Below are 18,944 nucleotides of genomic sequence, written 5' to 3' on the forward strand. Positions count from 1 at the left end.
CTATGGATTCCACATGTTTACTAGTAATTGTAATCATAAATGACCACAAATTGGGTAGCATTAATACGGTAAATACATTGCCTCTGAGTTGGTGGAACTAGAACTCCAAGATCATAGTTGGTTTCTTCTGAGTCCTATTTCCTTGGCATATTCAAGGCCTTCTGCGTCTCTTGGAGGAGACTTCAACTTAAATGCTACCTTTGAGATTCTGTTTTCATATGCAGTCACTTTGTAAGACAATGAGTTTTTTTATCTTTAGTATGATTTCAGTGGGACAGTATCCAACACATAGCATATTACTTAATCGGTAGAAGAAAATTTCTAATAGAAAATTATTTGTTTGGGGCATGGAATTATGGTTATACTTAAAAAATAGCAAAAGAGGTAAAGGTTTTAATAGAGCTTGTAAAACGAGTATGAAGTCTTGACCTTAGACATGCGAAATTCTTATCCTGGCACATACTTAAATTCCTAGCGGAACTGGAGGATTGAACCCAAAACCCTATACTTGTGAAATAGCATCTCTACTACTACAATATCTGCAGATTGTAATTGGATTGGTTATTTTGAGGTAGTATCATTATGCCTGGGCCTTCTTGGACTGCGGTCCTCCTAACACAAGCATAAAACATTGCACCCAGCAAATGGTTAGAGTCTCTGAAACTTCTTTTTGTGTCTGGGCTTGCATGGAACTGGAATTCTCCAATTTTTGATACCCAAGTATATAAGATTAGAGAGTTGAGTCACTTTATCTGGTAAAAGTGTACAATTTCAAAATATCTTGATATTGCCTATATTTGTGGGTAACATATATAGCTAACCTTAATTTTTCCCCTCTTTTGTTTAGTACACTGAGTTGAAATTATTGGCTTTCTTGATATACATGGCTTTGTTTTGGATGGAATCCCATCACAATAAAAAAATCTCCCAAAAGTTTATGTCAAAAATCATGGAAAACAAGACTTCAGGTTGGAAAGAAAACTCTGTTCCTTAAGTATAAATGCAGTATGTTTATAGTGTTAGTCAATGCTTAAGTATGAGGAGGAAGGCAGAAATGTGAAAGATGTCAAGTCTCTGTAGAAATTCTGTAGTTGTCACTTTATGTTATCTTCCTTCCTTAAAGCTTGTTTTATTAAAACCCTCTTGGTGTATATTCGTTGGACTGATTGGTAATCTTCTCTAGGAAATGAAGCTGATTTTAGAAGGCTGATGGTGTGGTAAATAAAGGAATAATAAGAATGTGCACAGAGGGGGCTGTGGAGGTGGCTCAGTGGTAGAGCGCTTGCCTTGCATGCTTGAGGCCCTGGGTTCGATTCCTCAGCACCACATAAGCAAAAAAAAATGATGACAAAGAAAAAAGAATGTGCACAGATATTGTCACAGAATGAACCAACCAGGTTAACTACTGAACAGCAAAACAAAGCAAAGTTTCAAGTCTGATGATCTACTTTGGAATATAGATAGATAGATACACATACATATACATATATACACATACATACATGAAAAATTAAATCTCCAGTAGAATATAGAGAAACTTCGCATGACAAGTGTTAAACTATATCAAACTGGTTGCAGGAACGTTACAGTAAAATATCAATAGATTAGCAGTGATTTTGCATAGATTTTGTAAAGGATGAAAATTTTTCTTTCATTATATACTTTACAAATATTCTTAGTATGTTTTAAGTTTTTTGTGTATGTGTGTGAAAATACCATACAAATTGGTTACAATTACATTGGCAAGGTAATGAGTACATTTCTTATCAAGCATTGTTACCTCCTCCTTTGTTTCCCCTTACCATCCCTCCCATCTCCCCCTGTGGACCCTCCCCCCCACTCAGAGCCAAAGTTGTAAACTTCATTTTTCTACATAACATCTTGTACATCTCATTGTTGCAATGAGTTCCAATGTATCCCTTTTTAAACAATTTGGTTTTTCCCTTCCCCTCCACAAATTATACCAACATCAAATACAGTGAAAACAGGGTTAAGTTTTTTATATATATATTATAGTAGGAGCATCTATACAATCTTGAAAGGTGGAATTACCCAAAATATGCAACGTGGCTAGGCACTGGTGGTTCAAGGATGTAATCTTAGCTAGTTAAAAAGCTGAGATCTGAAGATCCCAGTTCAAAGCCAGCTTGAGTTGGAAAGTTCATTAGATTCTTATCTCCAATTAACCACCAGGGCAAACGGAGTTCCAGTTTAGATTGTATGTCGAGCACTGGCCTAGAACACAACCCAGACCCTGAGTTTAAGCCCTGGGATCAACAGAAACTAAAACATAAATTAAAAAATGGAGTTAGATATTTTAGAATGAAGCACAATTTAATATACTCTACATTGTTAGGAAGACTAGACTTCTGTGTTAGCTTCATAACCTTCCATAGTAAGTGATACTGTCCATTTATTAAACAGAAAGGCTTACTAAGATTAACAAGTTTGAAGGTTTCTGTGTATGTTCAGTTGGTTTTATTGCTTTGGGGGCCTATGACAAGACATGGGGAGGATGTCAGAGAAAAGTTTGGACTTAATGATTAAAAGATAAAAGAAGAATGTAGATGAGTATCTATGGTCTCATAGGTTTCATGCCGAAGAACTTAATCTCCATAAGAACTACTCAGGTACTCTCCACAGTCTGGTAGGAAATAGAAAGTCATTTTTCTTTAACACATAGGTCTTTCTGGGGCATTTTAAATTCAAATGGCAACATCTTCACCAATGATAATGACTTGTCCAGGGGTGGAAGCAACTGGATATTTCTATAAATTCTAATCAGTGCCCAGCAGACTAAATATTTTATGGAATTCCTATTAAAATATTTTTTTGCAAACTGACTGGGTCTTTATACTACATAAGTGTAGATCTGTGTGTTTGTATGTGTGTATTTTGTGTTTGAATAAATTAATAAACAATGTAGCAGATAAAAATATTAGTATGTCCTTTCGTTTTTCTTCCCATACCATGAAAGTCTGCCACAATTCCCAATCAAATCCTATCCAACATTCAAACATTAATGCTATCCCAAAAGTTTTGCATGCCAACCCAAGTACGTCTACCTCGTTTAAGATGGCCATGGCATTGGAAAATTTTAAGTCTTCAATTACGTTGTCACCAAGGAAACAACATACAATATTTCTTTTAAAAATTCCTAGATTTTTGAACACTTTAGCCAGAAAATTGAAAGAATATACTTTATTGGATTTAATTTAAATATTTAGTTACTTAAATGTATGTTCTATATCTACAACTTAGAGCCCTATTAAACTACATAATTGCAAAACTCATCTATTACCATCTTCCATGAAGACAGTCCTTGCTGAAAACAAACCAGATGTGGTAAACAAATTAATATGTACGCCATTGTCAAATGCTGCTGTTCTAAAGCATGGGAGTGACGGAGCAATTAATGCCTGTGAACAGCTAGTTCTTAGGAGTAGGGAAAGTGATTACTTTGCGCCCTAAGTGGAAAAACCCACAGATGTTTCAGGTTGTGCTTCATTGTTGGCATTTGTGAGATATATTTTGGAAAGCACTATGAATGAAAGCATGCTATTTCATAAAACTTTTCTGAAGGAAAACTTATAGAAGCAAACCAAAGAATGGGATTTTTTCCTTAACAAATGCTTTCTGGGTATATTGTGATATACAATATAATGATGAAATGATCATTTCTTTGGAAAAGCAATGAAAAACACTGTCACCTGTTGAATTTCTTTTTAAAGTATCTTAAATGACAAGGATGAAGAAATTTAAATGGGTTCATATTATCCAGTATTACTTTAATCTTATATTAAATGTTAAAACAAACTGACAGAGTATTAGTCCATCAAGATTTACAGAGTAAGTTTCTGGCATATATTTTCTTTTGTTCCTCTTTTTGTTGGGGGGGGGTGTTATAAATATATTTTTTCAAAAAGGCAACTTGGTCTTACCATTACCCACAAAATTCATGCTGTTATAGAATCAGAGTTTTTTTTATTAATTTAAGACAATACTAGGTTCATTTTATGTCAACACAAAACATAAAAACCAATGACATTTTCACTGAACATCCACTAATAAAAAATCATGAATTAATAAAGTAAAACTCTATGTCAATTTTTTGTCAGTTGTGGGCCTTGAATTCTGGGCCTGGGCACTCTGCCTCACCTCTTCAGCTCACAGCTGCCACTGTACCACGTGAACACAGTGCAGTTTCTGGTTTTAGGTGGTTTGTTGGAGATAAGAGTCTCACAGACTTTTCTGCCCAGGCTGGCTTTGAAAAACTATCCTCAGATCTCAGACTCCAGAGTCCCGAGGATTACAGGAATGAGACAACAAAGCCCAGATCCAAGTCAATTTTTAAAAAGCAAGCTTTGAAATTTCTAGTTTTTCCAATAAACAATTTTATTTTTTCAGCATTACTTTATAAAACTATGAGTTATTTTTAGACGTAACTGGGATTTTTTTAAACTATTCAAATATAATTTTTACTATTACTCAGTATCTCAAAAAATCCACTATCATTGACTTTGAACAAAGTCAATTATTACATACTATCTTACACACTATTATTATTACATTCAATATTGCATATAGTGTAAAGTGAAAATAGTTTGCACCATTTTATATAAATTACTAGGTATTATTTTAACTTTATAAACTCACACCTGTGGTTATACACTAAGGCAAAGAAAGATTTTAGAGTTAAAATAAAATATGAATGTGTAGTGTTTCCCAATTGTGTCCCAATTAAAACAAAAATTCTGAGTTCCTACAGACAAAATTATTTTCCTTTCACTAAAGCCTTTGAAGTAATACCTTTGGAACTAGTGAGGAAAAGGAAGCAGAATTCAACTCACATCAATCAATGTCTCTGTTATTTTTCTACCCCCTTCACTAAGACCTGCCCGCTCCCACTTTTCAGTGTCTCTCTTAGAATTCTATTTGGGAAAGTTCTAAATCACGGATTTTTTTGTACTTCCTGTTATATGAAACAAAATATATACACAAAATTCTTGAAATAAAATGCACATATATGTTAAAGTCACCACAGCTGGAAAAACAACCAAGAAAGTGGAACTCTCCCAGGAACAAAAACATGTTGGGCCCAGTTTTTTTAAATTACAAAACCTCAAATACATGTTAATTTGAGTAGAGCTATAATTATAACTGTGTCTCAGAAATAAGGGTGTGTTCATTTGTAATTAAATTCATCTGGATGAACCTAATATAGCAAATCCTTTGGATCAAATTGATTAAAACAAATGTAACTGTATATTAAGAAAGATCTGCACATATTTAAAAGGAAAAATTCTATAGTAATAAATCACAAAAATCATGACATACTAAAAAAATTCAGAAATGCAATGAATAAGTCCAATAGTAAATACCACTGATTTAACAAGAACAAAATATGCAAATAATAGAATCTGAGCAGTGTACATGAGTGTACATAATTTTAAACTACTCCAAATTACACTGTTTGTAGATTACTGAATGTGGGTTATCTAAAGGAAAACATCAGCACATTACATACATGAAATTAAAAATCTCATGAAAAGAGAATAGTAGTTTCTGGAAAATACTATTTTAATAATTGGTGGTCAAAATGTTTCTAGTACTGACAAAATTGCATACCTATTTAGTTAGATCCGAAAAAGACCCAAGCTACTCGAGCTGATTTGAAACTTTGGCAAAGTATACAACTCTAGCATTATAATGCATGTTGATTCTGGCATGGAATTCATTTCCTCTTTGATCTAACAAAGGAATACATGAAAGAACATAGCTTCTCCAACTAAATTTCAAGACCTAACTAAGCATAAAATCAGAAAAGTCATCATGCAAGCCGTATTTCAACTGGGGTAAAAGAAAAATCAGTCATACTGATTCTGTATTTATTTTAATTTTTGATTTTTCATAAAGTATTTCCTTTAGCTTGCATTTTTCAAACATTGTGTTACATGATGTATATCTTGGTAACTAATTTTGGGTGCCTCCTTAAATTTTGTTCTGAGTATAATATCTCACTTCAGTTCCTAACCCATGAAATGATGTTGTTTACAAAACAAATGCTAATAACCACTGTTTATAATACGCAAAATCACATAACATGACACCAGTAAGTATAGGTTAACATGTTGATCTCATGGTCTCATGACTTATGAGGCCTATCTGCATGAGTATAGTTGTACCTAAATTTAACCACTGTTAAAAAATGTTTATATATTTATCTGTCTCCAATCAGCGATTAAACCTGAGTATAAAGCCTAAGGAAAATGATAAGGTAAGAATTTAGCTATTCTGTATATAAAGTAAACAAAACGTAACATAGAGTAACTCACTGGTTTAAAGTCAAGCTATTTCTCCAAAACATTCTAAGCATTTCCTTACAATGTGTATTATTCTCAAGAAGGGAATGGGGAATGTGAGGACTAACCAAGTACTGTCTTCAAATATACATAATTTGGATTTAGCCCTTTATTTCACAATAAGCATTTTTGATAAAAAAAAAAAATCAGTTTGAATAATTGATTTTCTGGTCAGGTATAATATATCCTAGTTGCGTAAGCCAAACTCCATTCAGAAAATGGTATATAGCAATTAAGTAAACAAAACATATTCAATAAATAGCAAAAATACATACCTATAGAGAATATTTTGAAGAATGCATTAGAAATATTCTAATATAATACTGAATTTGATTGAACAATTTCACATTGACAGTAATTACCTAGAATACTTTAATGCTAATTGGACAAGATTGTCTTTCTAAATGAGCAAAGCCTATTTCTCCTTTTAGTTTGTCAGGGAAATAACTGACAAAAAAGGAAATTAACATATGAATCTATAACAACTGGAATGAATTTTTCTTCTTATTACCAAATATAAATTTCACAAAGTAATTTTATTGTTTTATACACATATGTCCACATAATGTTGAGTATTAAATTTTATTCTTTATATTAATTAATTATCCTATTTTTATAACTGAAATTTTATTATGTGATCATACTAACTTATGAAGTAATTGAACATATTTACTCCACACTATTTCTCTTCATCTCCTTATACACTTTTTTCCAAACTCAATCAGTTCCATCTTTTATACGTGGGTTATTCATTTTATTTTCTGGATCTAGAGTCTATATGTGAGAAATCTAGTATTTGTTTACACAGTATGGCTTATTGCTTTAATATGAAGGTTTCCATTTCTATCTATTTTCCTGAAGATGAAGGTATTCCATTACAATGACTGGCTAAATAATATATCATTGTGTATATATGCATAAATATATATATATATATATATATATTACAATTTCTTTATTCAATCAATGATTAAGAAACATGTAGGTGAATTCTGTAATCATTTTTTTAATGGGAGAAAGAAGGATGGAAATAATGGTGTTTGGATTGAGAAACGTGATCTTTAGGTTGGCACTCTATGTGAAACATCCTCCCAGCTGCACTTGTTCATCAGTATTTCAATAATGCATTATATTTAAAAAATGATATTTAATTACATTTGTGAAGGTGTTCTTTTTCAGTAATTAAGTTATTTTTTATTACAGTGTTACATTTAGTATGTCATGTGAGTATGGGGATGTATGTGAACATGAATATGCATGCATGTTTGTAGGGAAGCTGAATGTATATGACATACAGAATTCAAATAAAAGTTTTAGACCTATAAGTTGCTAAATTGATGTATATGTCCAGTTCGTGGAGTGTGATTTCAAGATCACATTTTGGTAGGTTTCATACCAAATAAGTAGATGTTTCTAATCCAAAATCTTAAGGAATAAAACAACTGCTCTGTTCCATAATCATTCAGTCTTAGTACTGCAGACATTGTAATAAGTGGAAAAAATGATTGAAAGTATGATGGGTCAGTGGTAATCCTTTAGAAACTAAAATTTCCCCAAAATCTTCAGATGTATTCTTGGGATATAAATTACAAATATATATATATTGGGGCTGGGTAGGTGGCTCAGTGGTAGAGCACTTGCCTTGCATGCTCGAGGCCCTGGGTTCGATTCCTCAGCACCACATAAGAAAAAAGCCGGAAGTGGCGCTGTGGCTCAAGTGGTAGAGTGCTAGCTTTGAGCTGAAGAGCTGAGGGACAGCGCCCAGGCCCAGAGTTCAGGCCCCACGACTGGACCCAAAAAAAAAAAATTAAATAAATAAATAAATTACAAATATATTTATAAACATACAGATAAAATATGAACATGTTATATATATAAATATACGAATATACTATAAATAAATCATATATTTAGTTTAAATATGTATCATATATATTTATACATATTTAAATGTAATTCATCTCATCATATATATATATATATATATATATATATATATATATATATATATATATATATATATATATACTTTTCTTTTTTATTTGGTCAGTCATGGGGCTCAAGGCCAGCACTCGATCACTTCAGACATAGTGCCACTTATGGATTTCTGATGGTTTATTGGAGATAAGAATCACATAGTCTTTCCTACTCGGGCTGGCAATGAACTGTGATCCTCAAAAATACCTTGAGTTCCTAGCAAGACAGCACTTTTTCCAGATACTATATGTGCTGTGAGAGATTTGCAACCTAAGCAACTGTGGAAAATATTGTAACCAAAACATAACTGACATTTGCATGAACCCAGTCGTCTATGACGGAATTATCAAGGCTAATCTTGGAGATTCTTGTTAGGGACATGATGAAAAATTTTTAGTTTAACTTATCTGACCTTTTCTTCTTGACTCAGACATATACTAGATATTGCAAATAAGGGAAACCATGGGACCTATGTTTCTTTGGGTCTGGATTACTTCACTTAATATAATATTTACCAAGTGTTTCCATTTCCTAACAAATGGTTCCTATTTCCTATAAAGTAAATCAAGCAGAGAAATCAGGTTAAGAACTTAAAGAGCCTTTGAAAAACTCTTTTACCTTGAAAATTGTCCTGGGTATGAATTTTTGGAGAAATATCCCCATTCAAAATAGAAGGACGCATTTTTTAATATTATGTTGGTACTGGGTTTTGAACTACTGGCCTTGAGCTCTATATGGGCATTAATTCTCAATGTTTGGACTACACTACCTGAGTCACACCTTCATTTCTTCCTTTTACTACAAGTGGAGAAAAGAATATTTTAGGTTTATTCGTTTGGAATAGTTTGGAATTGCAATTGTCAAATTTGAACCTACCTAGTAGATAGGTGGAAGCCACTGGTGCTCTACTAAAACTCACTTCTTTTAAGAATAAATAATCACAAAAAGGAGAAAAAATATTTGTTCAATGATTTATGTGTTGTCTGATAAACCAAATCACTTGCTACTGGAAGATAGAAAGTGAGAAGTTAGAGATGATTACGAAGGACAGAGAAAAAAGGAATGAAGAAGGGAAGGGAGAGTAAATGAGGAGAAGAGAAGGGAGGAGAGGAGAGAGCTGAGTAGAATTGCCTATAAGGTATTATTGGACAATCAGTGCCTTTGCATTTATATAGCCAAAGCTTTATATTTTTGGTAGTAGTAAGTTAAGATATAGAATACCAATTTACAGCTAAAAACCTGTTAGTGTGCTTCCCTCTGCACCAAGGGTGCCAGAGTGAGGTTACTGTTACAGAAAAGGAAAGAGTAATCAGTTCAAGTGATTCTGAGAAACAATAATTGACATGCCAGGAATGCTCCCTTGTATGGTAAATCAAGAATTACTATTGTTCCCTGATCTAGTATTCCTCTCAACAGGAATAGCAAAACCAGAAGAGGAAGTAGATATCTAAGTAATAATCATCTTTCTGTTTACCCTCTTCCCTTGGCCTCTCAAACAATAAAGCCAAAGGAGACTTAACCTGAGCTAGTGGGGCAAATGGGAAAAAAAAGTTCAGCCTAGCTTAATGTGAAAGTTTTAAAATAATTAGGGCAGCGTTTCAAATACTGAAATAAAACGTTTGTAATTATTAATAAAAAATAACTCTAAATTTATCGAAAAGTTAGAAGACTAAAGGGCTCACTCCATAGTGGAATCTGCATAATTAAACTGACTCTTGCTACTATCAGAAAAAGAAGACCGCTCCTAAATTTCCAATATTAGGTAAATTACCTTCGATATTCATTTAAAATATGTGAATATGATGCAGAAGACATTACTCATATAACTGTAACCCCTCTGTACACGATTTGTACTATAAAATGTATAAAAATTCGGAAAGTGGAATGATTGACAATGATCCAGATGTATTGTACATTGAAATGCACATACACATTATTCAACACTGACAATATGAACTGAAACCCCTTTGCATGACTTGCTAAAGATTAAATTTTTTTTGAAGTTTTAATATTAAATAACCAGAACATAAACCTTTAGAGATAAATAAGAGGATAGCATTGACATATTGTTGAGTCTTGTGCTCCTTTCAATACACAAAAATTAATGTGTCAAGTATGCTGCAAATGTAAATTGTAATTTGCCAATTCTTTTTGCAAATTGCTCAAATTATAGAAAACCAAATTCTGCTATCCCTTCAGTCCCACCAAAAATTCTCAGTTGTTTCTAAATATCTTAATGTAATGCATTGGAACCAACACTAAATTCTTTTAAAATCCTCTCACTCGGACATAGGTATGGATAGATAATTGATGTGTGCAGAATCAGAAATATTCAGAAAGCTGTAAATGAATGCTTAGTAATTTTCTCTCTTCTGTGTCATAGAATACAGCCTGTCCTTGTTAGGAAAATTTAGGAGAATGGAAAAGGAATAGGACGGACTTCATCATCAAGAGAAGAGGACTGTTTATTGACAAAAGCAGGTTTGGAGGTTGTGTGAGGGAGCTGAAACAGGATCTGAATTTTTATAGGAGGACTGAGCAAGGAGGTAGAGTTAATGAAAAGCCCCTAGGTTAAGGAAAGTGGAGGCCTTTCACTTTGGCCCACAGTGGGATGTTTACAACTGGATTATATGGATTGCCCTGCCTGCACATAAAAGGAGTTCACACATACCTGGGATTTTGCCTGTATTGTGTATGAGCAGGGTGGGGGTCAATCCTTCATATTCCATCTTTAGATACATAAAATGATAGGGCCAAGTGGGGAGAAGCAAGTTCTTCATATAGGATCTTCGGATACATAAAAAGAATTGGGCTGAGAGAGGAGAATCATGCAGTTATGAGAACAAAGTAGATTCCATCATTTTGAACCCTGGAGTATAAAAGGTGGAGGGTCATCATGGTCTTTTCTGTCATAAGTGTGTCCAGGAGTCACTGGGGCTGGCGTCTTCAGGTCCAGGTCTGTGCTCGGTCCAGGTCTGTGCTCGGTCCAGAGCAGTGTAAGCAAAGCCTCTGGCTGCCTGCAGTAATCGGATGTCCTTGACTTGGTCCCAGGTTTGAGTGAGGGCTGTTATCCTGTTAGAGAGAAACTTGAAAATACTGAGATCAGGCAAAAGGCTGACAAGGTGGCAGAACTAGTTGATATGAGTGACATCAGAAAACACAACCAGGGAATAAACCAGAAAAGTTCCATTTGGATCATGAGCCTAAAACCAGTCAGAAACTAGGGCTGGATTTGAGTAGTTAAGGGCCTGGTGAGAGACCTTGATCATTTCCTATAAATAGCAGGTAACAAAGGCAAGAATGTAAATTCCTGTGCATTTGTGAGTTAGACAGATATGACATTAGATGGACAAGATTCTCAACTTGTTTCTATTGACCTCCTGGATCTGGTTAATTTTGAAAGGGCAGGCACAAAGTGGCTGATGTAACATCTTTTCCTCTTATTCTTTTCCACCTTGTCCTGGGATCTAGGTACTTGTGGCTGGGATATGAGCTTTGAACTCAAGGCCTGAGCAATTTCCCTGAGCAATTCTGGTCGAGGCTAGCATTCTACCACTTTGAGTCACAGGGCCACATTAGCATTTGGCTGGTTAATTTTTGAGCCAGCATCTACCCTGGCTTTTTGATGGTTAGTTGGGAGATAGAGTCTCAGGGATTTGTCTGCCTGGGCTGGCTTTGAACTACAATCTTTGCCACAAAAACCCTTTATCATTTCCAATTACAGCAACAAGGGGATCAGTGAGAACAAGTAGAGTTTATGTGCACCCTGCCAAGAATTGATCAACAAATACTTGCCAGAACTCTGCAATGACAAAATTCAATAGATGGGATGAGAGTTTGAGCATAGCTTGTATGCCTGGAAAACCTGATAACTAAATTGTATGAGAGGCTCTCCTGGCCTATACATGTTTCAATAGTATAAAAACATAGCTGGCTTTTTCATATCAGGATGAGTAAGGTTTGTAGAGAGTGTCCCATAAGAGTCTTAGTGTTTGTAAATCTAAATCAGTATTTTACCAAGAATCAGCTGTGTGTGATGAAGTCAGGCAAGAGTCCAGTGTACCATGGTGGAGGTAGGATGGTCCAGGCAGGATCTGGGCAAGACCGCCTCCCTCAGATGAATTGTCAAAACTCCTGTTTAGTTACTTACAAAATTATACACATACGTTAAAGAAACGTCTTTAGATGGACATAGAGAATGACATGCTAGTTTTAATGTTAAATCACAGCCAAGAATTACTTACCAACTTTATTCACAAGCTGTCTTTTAAGGCATACTCATACCATCTCCTATACTCAAAGTTTCTGGGGACATAAACAGATATGTGGAACAAACATTTTAAGACAATTCTTACCTCCTTACTGGTTTGCTTTTCATCACAGCTGGCTAGGAGCTGAGCTGGGTCTCATTCCTTTTACTACTACCCTTGAAAAAAGGTTTTCTTTTAACAAACAGCAAATTTTGATAGGAAGTATCACTATCAAGACATAGAAGAAGATAACTTGCTACACAGTTTTTATAGTGAGATTATGTTGAACATGTTTTCACACACACACTTTTAAACTAAAGTTCTAAGATGCACTTGGGTTTTTAAAAAATGAAAATCAGCCATAGGTTTTTTTGGAATTCCAGTGACAAAGTGATATTTTTTTCCCAATATGATAAAACCACGTGGTCAATGTCAGAATAGTAGGCAATACCAAACAAAATGCAAGGCAAATTTTGACAAACAGAATTTCAACCCTTAAACAAACATTGATAACAAGAGCAGAAATCCTTTAAATCAAATTTGGTGATGAGGTGGATTAGTATATGAATTAAATATTTTAACCCTTAGAAGAGTGAAGAGGAGAGGGGAGTAAGGTTGGTGGAATAATGGGGGTTGTAGAAAACCCCATCATGTGGTCTTAGTCTCCCCAGATAGAGTGTCTTGTACATCTCATTGCTACAATGGGTCAACCTGTATCCTTTCCTTGTATCTTAAATGAAGAAATGCTGGCTTGATTTATGTTGATTCTACTTGTGTAGACACACCAAAAATCACTCGCCAAGTCCAAAAGCACACAAATGAAATGCATCTTTTGTCAGTTGGTATAATTGTATTCTACACATTTATTGACAGGGTACCAATTATTCTCAAATTTTAATACATTACAAATACTTTTCTTATTTTCGTGGCCAGGAAATGCAAGACCTCGGTCAGCATTTTTCACTTTAGACTTATCACATGGGTTGGTTAAATGTTGACCTGAGCTCCAGTCTTCTGTGGATTCACTCATTCCTTAGGAATTGATGCTGGCTGTTGGAAAAGAGCTCAAGGAAAGATGCCGTGTAACTTTATTCATTACCAGGATATTCTCCTACTGTTTTGGTTGTTGAGAGTGTCTACAAGAGCAAGGATTCCGTGGGAAGCAAGGAGACACCATATAACCTATACTTACTGAGATTTCTCGGTGATTTACTATCACTTGTACTGCATTTGCAAGTCGAATCTGTCAAAACCTACCAGTTTTAAGAGATAAGAGAAGTGCTAAAAGTACTCTTAGAGACAAATATATCTTCAACATATTTGGTTCCAAGCATTCCGTCTAGGGCATATTCAAGAAGTAGTGAAACTTGTGTTGGCTGTATCTATGCATCTTTCTCCATGTGTGCATGTATACATGTGTATATGTATGTGTGTATTTGTATGTAGAGCAATATACATGTGAGAGCAATATACATGTGTACATATATAAGGGCATATACACACATATATGCATATATAAATAAATATACATATATAAATATATGTACATATATTTATATATTTCAGGTGTTTAGTGATTTAATCTAGACTTCCCAGCACATTGTCATTCTCACAAAGTGTACATGATAAACTGCTATGAGGATCTTTGCTCATTTCCCCCACTTCCTTGTTTTTCATCCCTGTGAACATCTTCAGCCTACTTTCCATAGGATAGCTTTGTTATTGTTACTTACTGATAATAAAAGAAAAGGGTTGCTTGTAAAAGGAAAAGATCTTTAGGACACAGGTTAAAAGTATCTTATCCATCCCAATGATTCCTATGAGGAAAATTTGTAATAGTACTAAAAGTGAACAGGAATTCCTAGATTTGTTGTTTTGCCATTTAGAATGGCAAAGGATAATATAACGTCACTCTTATAACTCTTAAAGAATGCAAGGGTAACTGATGGTCCCTATCATGTTCCCAAAATCCCAGTGGGTCCTGAAGGATAATAGTAGCCCAGCAGAAATTCTAAGTAGCAGACATGGAGCATGAAAGAGAAAGAGAGGAAATAAGAGAGAATGAAAGAGAGAAATATCATAATACTGAAAGTGCATAACAGATAAACAAGAGCTGTATGAGAATATTCATACTGCTATCTTTAGACTCTACATGTACATTTGAAGGTATTTGATGTATGATAACCCATCAACACCACATTCCTCAGCACCACATAAGCAGAAGAAGATGGAAGTGGTGCTGTGTTTCAAGTGGTAGCAATAACCTTGAGATGAAGAGCTGAGGAGCAGTACACAGGACCCAGATTTCAAGCCCCACAACCAACAGAAACAAAAACAAAAACTAAACACAAAAACCATCTCTCAATTTTGTGGCCTCAACTTTGTAAAACCACTGCTTCAGCCTAGGGCTAAGATTTATGTGTGGACATTTATCAACACTCCTGATTCAAACTCTACTTGAGAAAATTTTAATCAATATTTTGTTCTTAATTTTGCTCTTTGTAAATTCACATGCACCTATAAAAAATGGTATGGCCCGGCGCTGGTGGCTCACGCCTGTAATCCTAGCTACTCAGGAGGCTGAGATCTGAGGATCGTGGTTCAAAGCCAGCCTGGGCAGGAAAGACCGTGAGACTCCTATCTCCAATAAACCACCAGAAAACCGGAAGTGGCTCTGTAGCTCAAGTGGTAGAGAGCTTGCCTTGAGCTGAAGAGCTGAGGGACAGCGCCCAGGCCCAGAGTTCAAGCTCCACGACCAACAAAAAATAAAAATAAAAAATAAAAATAAAAAATAAAAATAAAAAATGGTATAGCCATCCCAGTAACATTCTCAAAGTATCTCGTAATGATGACTTACAAAAAGTTATATTATATTACAACAAGGAAAACAATGCTACAAATAAAGAAAACCAATAATTAAATATTAATGATTAATAAAATAAAAACCAAATACCACTGTTTCCAATATTTGAAGTGTACTACATATTAGATTTTACTATTTTCTCATATTCCAGTACAATTAAAACTGGCTAAGATTATGATGTCCAACAAGAGTTTTATAGGCTATGAGTAGTCTTTAAATTTACCCTCCAAGATTACTATTTATGTCTCATCTCATCATCTGTATATGGTTTATATAATCATTTTTGTTCCTGACTAACATATAAAGTAAGGAAGCCCTAAAATTTTAACAGAAACTGTGTAGTTAACAAAGTCTTGTTTGTAAACATTTCGGTAAATGCCCAAAAGTGGGATTGCTGGGTCATAGGGGAGTTCTATGTGAAGTTTTTTGAGGAACCTCCATATTGCTTTCCAAAGTGGTTGAACAAGTTTACATTTGCACCAACAATGAAGTAAGGTTCCCTTCTATCCACATCCCCTCCAGCATCTGTTGTTGTTAGAGTTCTTGATTTTTGCCATTCTAACTGGAGTGAGGTGGTATCTCAATGTTGTTTTGATTTGCATTTCTTTTATGGCTAGGGATGTTGAGCATTTCTTCATGTGTCTATTGGCCATCCTTCTTTCTTCTACAGAGAAGTTTCTCTTTAAGTCTTTCGCCCACTTGTTTATTGGGCAGTTGTTTGTTTGAGGATTTGTTGTTGGGGGATTTAATTTTTTGAGTTCCAAGTATATTTTAGACATGACACCCTTGTCCATTGTATGGCTAGTAAAGATCTTCTCCCAATCCGTGGGCTTTCTATTGATCTTGCTAGCTATGTCCTTTGCCATGCAGAAGCTCTGCAATTTTATGCAATCCCATTTGTCCAAACTTTCTTTGATTTGTTGTGTTTCCGGGTCTCTATTCAGAAAATTTCGGCCTGAGCCAAGGAGACCTAGGGTTTCTGCTATTCCATCCTGTAATGCTTTCAGAGTGTCTGCTTTGACTTCGAGGTCTTTGATCCATTTGGAGTTGATTCTGGTGCAGGGTGATATATAAGGATCTAGCATTAGTTTTCTACAAGTAGTTAACCAATTTTGCCAGCACCATTTACTGAAGAGGCTGTCTTTCTTCCATTCTATTGTTTTAGCTCCCTTATCGAAGATTAGATGGCTATAGGTCTGCAGGTTCATTTCTGGGTTTTCAATTCTATTCCATTGGTTCTGAGGTCTGTTCTTATGCCAATACCAAGCTGTTTTGATTACCATGGCTTTATAGTAGAGTTTGAAATTTGGTATTGATATTCCTCCAGCAGTGTTCTTTACCCAAATATTTACAAACAAGATCTCACTAAAGCTACCAGCAAATCTATGTTTATTGCAGCATTATTTACCATAGCTAACATATGGAACCAGCCCAGATGCCCCTCAGTAGATGAATGGATCAAGAAAATGTGGTATATATACACAATGGACTTCTATGCCTCCATCAGAAAGAATGACATTGCCCCATTTGTTAGGAAATGGAAAGACTTGGAAAAAATTATATCAAGCGAAGTAAGCCATGCCCAAAGAATCGTAGGCCCCATGGTTTCCCTTATTTGCAATATCTAGTATATGTATGAGTCAAGCAGGAACGGTCAGATAATGTGATGTTAGGAACATGAACCCTTAGATATGTATTTTAATGTTTTTTTCTTTCATGCATGTGTTTCTAACGCATTTATAAGATTATTTCTTTGTTGCTTTGTATGTCCCTCACCCACAGTATAATCCCTGCTTTCACTTTATTTGATGTCAGTATAACTTGTGGAGGAGATGGGGAAAAACAAGTCGTTTTAGTATACAGGTGGACCTGTTGCAACAATGAGAAGTACAAGTTGTCATGTCGAAAATGATCTTTACAACGTCGGTGCGGGGGGGGGGGGGGGCGGGGGAGGGAGGGGGAGAAGGATTGGGACTGGGGGGGAGGGGTAGGCTGGGAAGGGACGTGAAGGGTAAACAAAGGAGGAGGCTGCAATGCTTGGTAAGAAATGTACGCATTATCCTGCCCATGTAATTGTAACCCTTCTGTACAGTATGTTCACAAATAAAATAAAATAAATTAATTAATTAAAAAAAAACAAAGCCTTAACTCTTCGCTGTTTCTTCATACAAAGACTTTGCAGCTTCTCATTAGTAAGGTTTCTATAAACTCTGAAATGTACATACTTAGTACTATATGTATGCCACCATAAATCTTAAATACTTTATAGAAAAGTTATATGACTTACCAAACAATCTTAATTTTGGCATATAAGCGAATTCCCAAAATTAAACATATTTAAAACATTAAAACTTAAAAAAAAAAACTTAACACTTGCTGCAGTGTTCATTATGATAGGTGCCTTGTATAGAATAATTGAATTCCTCCTCCTACACATCTGTTGAACAACAAATATGTGGAATTATTTTGTTTTTGACATATCAATCTTGACTTTAGTCTTAAATGTGTGCTTATGTAAGAAATACATGGTTCTAAAATTTCACAACAATTCTTTTGAACTCATTTTTTGTTGAATTGTCTAGTTTAAGAAAATCAATTCCATTTTATATATAAAAAATGTTCTGTGCTCAATTCAACAGCACATACATTAAAATTGGAACAATACAGAGAAGATTAGCATGGTCCCTGTGCAAGTATGACACACAAATTGGAGAAGCGCTCCACATTTTTACAATAACAGATGTTGGAGGGGATGTGGCCAGAAGGGAACCCTACTTCATTCTTGGTGGGAGTGTAAACTTGTTCAACCACTTGGAAAGCAGTATGGAGGTTCCTTAAAAGATTCCACATAGAGCTCCCGTATGCCCCAGCAATCCCACTTTTGGGCATTCACTTAAATAGTCAGCAAAAAGACCATATTAAAATTATCAATACTATTGTGTTTATTGCAGCAGTATTTCCCATAGCTAAGATATGGAACCAACCCCAAAGTCCCTCAGTAGATGACTGGATCAAGAAAACATTGTGAGTTTGTGTGTGTGTGTGTGTGTGTGTGTGTGTGTGTGTGTGTGGTGTGTGTATGGGAATTCTATCATCCATCAGAAAGAGTGACATCGCCCAATTTGTTACGGAATGGAAAGACTTGGAAAAATTATATTAACTAAAATAATCCAAGTCCAAAGAAACATCAGTCACGTGGTATCCCTTATTGGCAATAATTAATATATGTTGTGGATAAGCAGAAAAGGTCAAAAGCTATGTGCATATAAATAGATAAGGTGATGTTAAGCTAAATGAACCCCAAGATAGGGACACAAGTGGGTTTTTTTCTTGCTGTTGTTTCTAAAGTATTTATAATGTACGATGTGATTTTTTTTGTTTTTTATATGGTCCTCCCACACAGAAATAAACATTTTTTACAGTCAACCTTGAAAAGCCATTGATAAGCATTGATAGACCATTTCTGTAAGTGGTAGCAGAATATGATTAATG

The 18,944-nt window shown here is 34.9% G+C and overlaps 1 non-coding gene across 1 annotated transcript; it reads left to right on the forward strand.

Annotated features, from left to right (window-relative positions):
- The first annotated feature begins 18,075 nt into the window (after positions 1–18,075).
- On the forward strand, positions 18,076–18,182 carry LOC122125066. The gene has a single exon (XR_006150717.1). It is a non-coding gene; the product is annotated as a U6 spliceosomal RNA (small nuclear RNA).
- Positions 18,183–18,944: the final 762 nt, after the last annotated feature.

The sequence above is a fragment of the Dipodomys spectabilis genome, unplaced genomic scaffold (genome assembly GCF_019054845.1).
Source record: "Dipodomys spectabilis isolate Male_0828 unplaced genomic scaffold, ASM1905484v1 ptg000259l, whole genome shotgun sequence".
Lineage (NCBI taxonomy): Eukaryota > Metazoa > Chordata > Mammalia > Rodentia > Heteromyidae > Dipodomys > Dipodomys spectabilis.